We start from the raw sequence: 7,030 nt of genomic DNA on the forward strand, positions 1-7,030 counted from the left end.
ATTGGTTAAAAGTGATTATCTTATACCACTTTTATGAAGACGATTCAAAGTTTCCTTTATGATTATCATAAGCTATCATGAGAAAAGAGTTCAGTTTTCCTTATGTTTATGAAATAAGCTTATGGGGCTTAAATGGTTTTATCTGCTCAGAGAATTTTTAAGTATTTAATTTTAACAGCGCTTTAGTATTAAATATGAATGGACACCAAGGACCATCAGACATTTGAGGAAATCCTCTAATATAAAATGGGGATTTAACCTCCTTCATAGGAAAAAAATATATATACCTCAGGGAAAACAGGTAATACTAGAAAGAGAAGAAAATATCAATAAATCTGTAATTAATATTTTCAGAGAGATAAACATTGATTTTATGTATATGTAAGAACTATACATTAAAGGAATAATTAGAAAACATTTTTAAAGCTCTTGGAATTAAAAACAACATAGAAATTGAAAATGGTACATTGCTGAGTTGAAGAAGTGGAATAAAAGGCAAATAAATGGAGAATACGTTTAAAAGTATAAGACAATTAGAGGATCTGTCAGGTCCAAATGATACTAATGAGTTCTACAATAAATGTAAAACTTGTTGCTGTTCAGTCGCACAGTCATGTTCAATTCTTTGCGACCCTATGGACTGCAGCATGGGCTTCCCATGTGGTACTAGTGGTAAAGAACCCACCTGGCCATGCAGGAGACTTAAGAGACATGGGTTTGATCCCTGTATCAGAAGATCCCCTGGTGGAGGATTGGCAACTCACTCCAGTAGTCTTGCCTGGAGAATCCTCATGGACAGAGAAGCCTGGCAGACTACAGTCCACAGGGTCCCAAAGAGTTAGCCACGACTGAAGCAACCAAGCATGGCGGGGAATGCAGCATGCCAGGCTTCCCCGACCCTCACTGTGTCCCAAAGTTTGCTCAAATTCATGTCCATTGACTTGGTGATGCCATCCAATCATCTTATCCTTTGTTGTCCCCTTCTCCTCCTGCCCTCAGTCTTGCCCAGCATCAGGGTCTTTTCCAGTGAGTCAGCTCTTCGCATCAGGTGGCCAAAATATTGGAGCTTCAGCATCAACATCCATCCTTCCAGTGAATATTTAGAGTTGATTTCTTTTAGGATTGACTGGTTTGATCTCCTTGCAGTCCAAGGAACTCTCAAGAGTCTTCTCTAGCACCACAATTTGAAAACATCAGTTCTTCCCTGTTCAGCTTTCTTTATTATCCAACAAAGAAATTATAAAAGAAAATGCCTAGAAATCAATCGTATCAATTCTTAGATTAAAAAGAGTGACTCATTGCAATGAAGAAAGCTCATTTTGAAATCTCAGAACACTGGAAATGTTGGAAAATTGGTGGATCTCAGTTTTTCCAGAGTAGATAAGTTATTTATAAGAAGATCAAGTCACAGGCCACAGTCATGCTTCTATAATTACAGGAACAGCTAAGTCACTTCAGTCGTGTCTGACTCTGTGCAACCCCATAGACGGCAGGCACCACGCTCCCCATCCCTGGGATTCTCCAGGCAAGAACACTGGAGTGGGTTGCCATTTCCTTCTCCAATGCATGAAAGTGAAAAGTGAAAGTGAAGCCGCTCAGTCATGTCCGACTCTTAGAGGAAGACAGGTATCCACAAAACAGAGAATTCAGCAGAAGGGAGATTTCAACAGGAGAGAGGTAAACAGAATTCCAAGGAGGATAGTGAAGGGAATTCCAAGTAGAACAGCTGTGTAGCTAACTGAGAGGATGATTATTTTCAGATGTTTTCAAAAGGATGTTTTCCCCAGAGCATGTGCATTATGACGATTTGAAGAAATGAGAGTTTTAATTTTGAATTATTGGTATAATCTTTAAGTTTTTGATAATTATACAATAGCTTGCATTGTTTAACACTTATATCATGCTTACTAAACACCTAGCACTGTTTCAAGCATTTTACATATATTTATTCACTTAAATAATTCATTAAATTAAATAAGTAAATTCATTTATTAATCCTCTGACAGTTTTTTTTTTTTTTTTTTTAATCTTGAGAACCTGGGACTGCCGCTTAGTGGCAGAGCTAGCATCCAAACTCAGGGAGTCTGCCTCCTCATCTTCTGCTCTCAATCATACCCTATCTGCTTCTCATCCAATTTCTAGTTATACTGAACATTTCCCTCTTATGAGAACACAATCAAAAGTTTTTTCTTCCTCATTTTGTACTGCCTAGTAGATTTGAGGGTTGAGATTGTGACATTTTCTGCGTTATCTTTTTTTTTTTTAAAGTAAAAATTGAGTCCTATTGTTGAGTTTTAGCAGAAATGATATATATTTTTTGCCATTAGTGTTTAAAAGAGAAGGAAATTAGTAAATGAAACCAATCTCCAAGAGTGGTTTTATAAGATAGCAGAACATTTTACTGCTTTCTATCTAACACTGCATTTCAATTTTAAGCATTTAACAGTTTCTATTATAGACAAGTGGTTAGAACAAAGACATTCCATTCTTTGCTGTTAGAATTCAGGGTAGCTTTTCCTTATATTGGAGTCTACAGAAGGTAGTGTTACAATGGAGTTCTTTTCTGTTTTTGCAGTACAGTTGGTTTATAATATTATATTAGTTTCAGGTGTACAACATGTAAGTCAGCATTTTTTACATTATACTCCTTTAAAGTTGTTACAAAATAATGGCATTTCCTACAATGGAGTTCTGGGATAATAAATGTCTTTATCTCTAGTTCAAATTACTTGAAAGAACAATTTTTGTCTACTAATATAAAGCCTAATTAAGAACTTGTACCTGCTACTAAATAGCTCTGTCAACTTATAAGCCTGTATCACGCCTCTGATTTGCATTCCATGATTAACCAACACTTTTGTGCACCTATGGGGTATAAATGGGGGTAATAATAAGTGGGGTACCTAGTCAAGGGTAGCTTTATGGCTTTGATAAGGCTCAACACACATTGATGGATTTTGAGGTATTTAACAAAACATCCAACCAGTCTATCCTAAAGGAGATCAGTCCTGAATGTTCATTGGAAGGACTGATGCTGAAGCTGAAACTCCAATACTTTGGCCACGTCATGCAAAGAGCTGACTCATTGGAAAAGACCCTGATGCTGGGAGGGATTGGGGGTGTAAGGAGAAGGGGACGACAGAGGATGAGATGGCTGGATGGCATCACCGACTCGATGGACATGAGTTTGAGTAAACTCCGGGAGTTGGTGATGGACAGGGAGACCTGGCGTGCTGCGATTCATGGGGTTGCAAAGAGTCGGACATGCCTGAGTGACACACATGAGTAAATACATACGCACTATTTTGCTTTTCTGGGTCAAAAAGGCTCAGAAATGCTATAGCAGACAGAAAACTAACAAGGATTATTCTTTCCCTGGAGAAATTCACACTGATGAGGAAGACAAACAAAACCCACTTGCAAAACACAGTAAAAATTGCTAAAATAAGGGTAAGTGCAAACTTCTATGAAGCACAGAGACAAGAATCCCGATGTCCCTAGTCTACTGACATTCCCACTCTCTTAGACAGCCATCACCACCTTCTCTCCTCAGGTTCCTGACACCTGCTAACCCACCTTCTCTGTCAGCTGCTCAGCTTGCTCTTTCATGACCCTGAAACAAAGGCAATGCCCGGAGGCCACCATCAGCACATCAGGTCACCTGCCAGTGTCTGCTTCCACATGCTGTGCCATGCTGTCTGCTTTCATAAATGAGCGTGATCATGTGCACAGCCCGTCCTCTATGGGGCACTGGATCACATCACTTCTCAGATCAAAGAGGGCATTATTCTAGTTGCTGCTGCTAAGTCACTCAGTTGTGTCCAACTCTGTGCGACCCCAGAGATGGCAGCCCACCAGGCTCCGCCGTCCCTAGGATTCTCCAGGCAAGAACACTGAAGTGGGTTGCCATTTCCTTCTCCAATGCATGAAAGTGAAAAGTGAAAGGGAAGTCGCTCAGTCATGTCCAACTCTTAGTGACCCCATGGACTGCAGCCCACCAGACTTCTCCATCCATGGGATTTTCCAGGCAAGAGTACTGGAGTGGGGTGCCATTGTCTTCTCCGATATTCTAGTCGCTACCCTCTCTTTTCCCACATTACCATTTCCTCCTGTTTACTGAGTCATTCTTGGAAGCATAGAAACATGCGGATATTTCTCTACTCCTCCTTTTAGAAACAAAACCTTTTCTTGAAGCACTCTACCAGCCAGTTGCGGCCTGATTTCTTCCCTTTGCAGCAACAGTCCTTGAAAGAATTGCCTGCCTTTACTCTCACTCACTCTGATTCCTCTCCCCCAGTTGTCTCTTCAACAAATTCCAAGCAGATTCTAGTCTCAACCACTTCACTGAATATGCACTGGACACTTCTGCTGCGCTAAATCTGATGGCCAAGTATCAGTTTCCCTCTTGCTTTGTTAACAGCCTTTGACACACATATCCTTCTCCCTAAAGAACCTTCTCTACTTGACAGGTCATTTTCCACACATATTTTCCCCTCACTTCTTTTGGCCCATTTCTCCTCTTCTTCCTCTTACATCTTGATTTTGGAGTCCTCTCCCCTCCCCCTGGGCTCAGTTCTTGCTCCTCGTTACTTCTCTACCCAGATTCACATCGGCACTTTTATTATATTGTCTCAATTCATGGTTATGCAGATGCTTTGTATGTTACAACCCCCACATCTATGTCTCCACTCAGGATCTTCCACTTGACCTCTAGAACTAGAGGCAAAGTATATTAAAGCAAATGGAGATTTTTTTCTTTTTAAGATTTTTTTTGGTGTGGATCATTTTTAAAGTCTTCATTGAATTTGTTACAATATGGCTTCCGTTTAATGTTTTGGTTTTTTGGCCACAAGGCATGTGGTATCTGACCTCTGAGACCAGGGATCGAACCCACACTGCCTGCACTGGAAGGCAAAGTCCTAACTACGGGACTGCTAGGGAAAGCAAATGGAGTTTAAGTTTCGGGCTGTCACTTGTATGACTCCCTTCCAGAGCTCTGGGATATGGCCCAGCAATATGATATATATGAGAGTTGTTAAATCACAGGTTTAGGCACAAATGAATCAATAAAGCAAAGGCCATGTAAGGTAAAGTGAATGGAATTGCTTAGGTTAAAATGAAGAGTTGAGAAGAGAGAGCACTGGAAGATAGTACTAACTGTTCATATAGGGCAAGATTATACAGGGTCTTGAAAGAGAGGTTACAATAAGTTTTAATTTTTTCTTGAAAAAATAAACCTTCCTTAGTGTTACATGAAAAGATACAACACTTTTTCATTAAAAAGGTTTTCAAAAGTTAGATAACCAGACAAATTATCTACCTAAAATATTTCCTACTTCTGGGAGCAGTTTTCTTTAAATACCAGAAGTGTTAAGAATATTAGGATACTTGTTTAAGGATGTTGATGTATGGCAAAACCAATACAATATTGTATAGTAATTAGCCTCCAATTAAAATAAATAAATTTAAATTTAAAAAATAAAAATGGTAATTAAAAACCACAGGCCATGAAAAGAGTGTTTTTCCTTTATTTTCTGTAAGAAAACAAACAAACAAAAATGTATATGTATGGGGAGGGAGGAGGGAGGAGGGTTCAGGATGGGGAACACATGTATACCTGTGGCGGATTCATTTTGATATTTGGCAAAACTAATACAATTATGTAAAGTTTAAAAAAAAAAAAAAAGAATGTTCCCAAGATAATGAATCTTCTGTTTGGAAAGGGGATGGGGCTTTTCTAGGTTCTTTCTTTGAAAAAATTTGAAGTGCAGAAATTGAGTTGTTATCAACTATTTTTCACTAAAATTTGACTGTTGCTTATCCCTCTATCCTAGCCTTGGGTTCAGAATTAATGATCAAATGTAATTCTCAGATTCTCTACTAATAGAGATTAGAAATCACTCAAATAAAAATTTAAATACTGATACTCTATTTGTGTTTTATAGAAGATTATTTTGTCAAAGAGAGTCAAGTTGACACCAGGAGCAAGGATAGTAATAGAGTTTTTACATAATTCATGGGAAAAATAATAAAAATGTAAGATACATAGATGGTTGCTAGAATAAAAAAATTTGGCATTTGTTAAAACCACAATATATCCAGGGATATCCTGAGTTGAGTTGAGTTCAGTCACTCAGTTGTGTCCTACTCTCTATGACCCCATGGTCTACAGCACACCAGGCCTCCCTGTCCATTACCAACTCCCAGAGCTTACTCAAACTCATGTCCATTGAGTCGGTGATGCCATCCAACCATCTCATCCTCTGTCATCCCCTTTTCCTACCGCCTTCAATCTTTCCCAGCATCAGGGTCTTTTCCAGTGAGTCAGTTCTTTGCATCAGGTGGCCAAAGTATTGGAGTTTCAGCTTCAGCATCAGTCCTTCCAATGAATATTCAGGACTGATTTCCTTTAAGATGGACTGGTTGGATCTCCTTGCTGTTCAAGGGACTCTCAAGAGTCTTCTCCAACATCACAGTTCAAAAGCATCAATTTTTTGGTGCTCAGCTTTCTTTACAGTCCAGCTCTCACATCCATACATGATTACTGGAAAAACCATAGGATATCCTGAGTGAATTATAAATAGTTTGGCCAAAGTTTCAGCAGAACTGAAATTTGAACCTCAACTATTTGCTTCCAGAGCATGTACTATTAACTATTGAACTGTCTCTAAACATAAAATGAATTGAAAGGTTTATTCTTTTTTAATGGAGGTATTATAAAAGAAAAATAAAATTTTCTTTTTTATGATTTTCTGAATTTTATGATTACACATTTGAACTGAAAAAGCTTAGTGAAGTGGCAAAATTATTTCCTTAAGAGCCTAAGAGACATTTATCTGAATTCTGCTCTACTATTGATATCTCAGCAGCCTTGTCCAAACTATTAATTTTTTAATTTTCTCTAATTCTGTTACATCATCTTAAAAATCTGAAAGAAAATGCCTGTTTTGTAGAGATTAAATATGTGTATGTATATGTACAATAATAGCCCATAGTATACATTTATATGGTAGATGATGCCATTGATTCA

At 38.3% G+C, this 7,030-nt stretch overlaps 1 protein-coding gene across 1 annotated transcript in view; it reads left to right on the forward strand.

Annotated features, from left to right (window-relative positions):
* The window catches only part of LOC147365799 (uncharacterized), a 571,237-nt gene that overhangs the window by 456,549 nt on the left and 107,658 nt on the right, over positions 1–7,030 (forward strand). The window lies entirely within an intron of this gene.

Source organism: Bos grunniens, chromosome 9, assembly GCF_055505025.1.
Source record: "Bos grunniens cultivar Pamir isolate PY7600 chromosome 9, Bosgru_T2T1.0, whole genome shotgun sequence".
Lineage (NCBI taxonomy): Eukaryota > Metazoa > Chordata > Mammalia > Artiodactyla > Bovidae > Bos > Bos grunniens.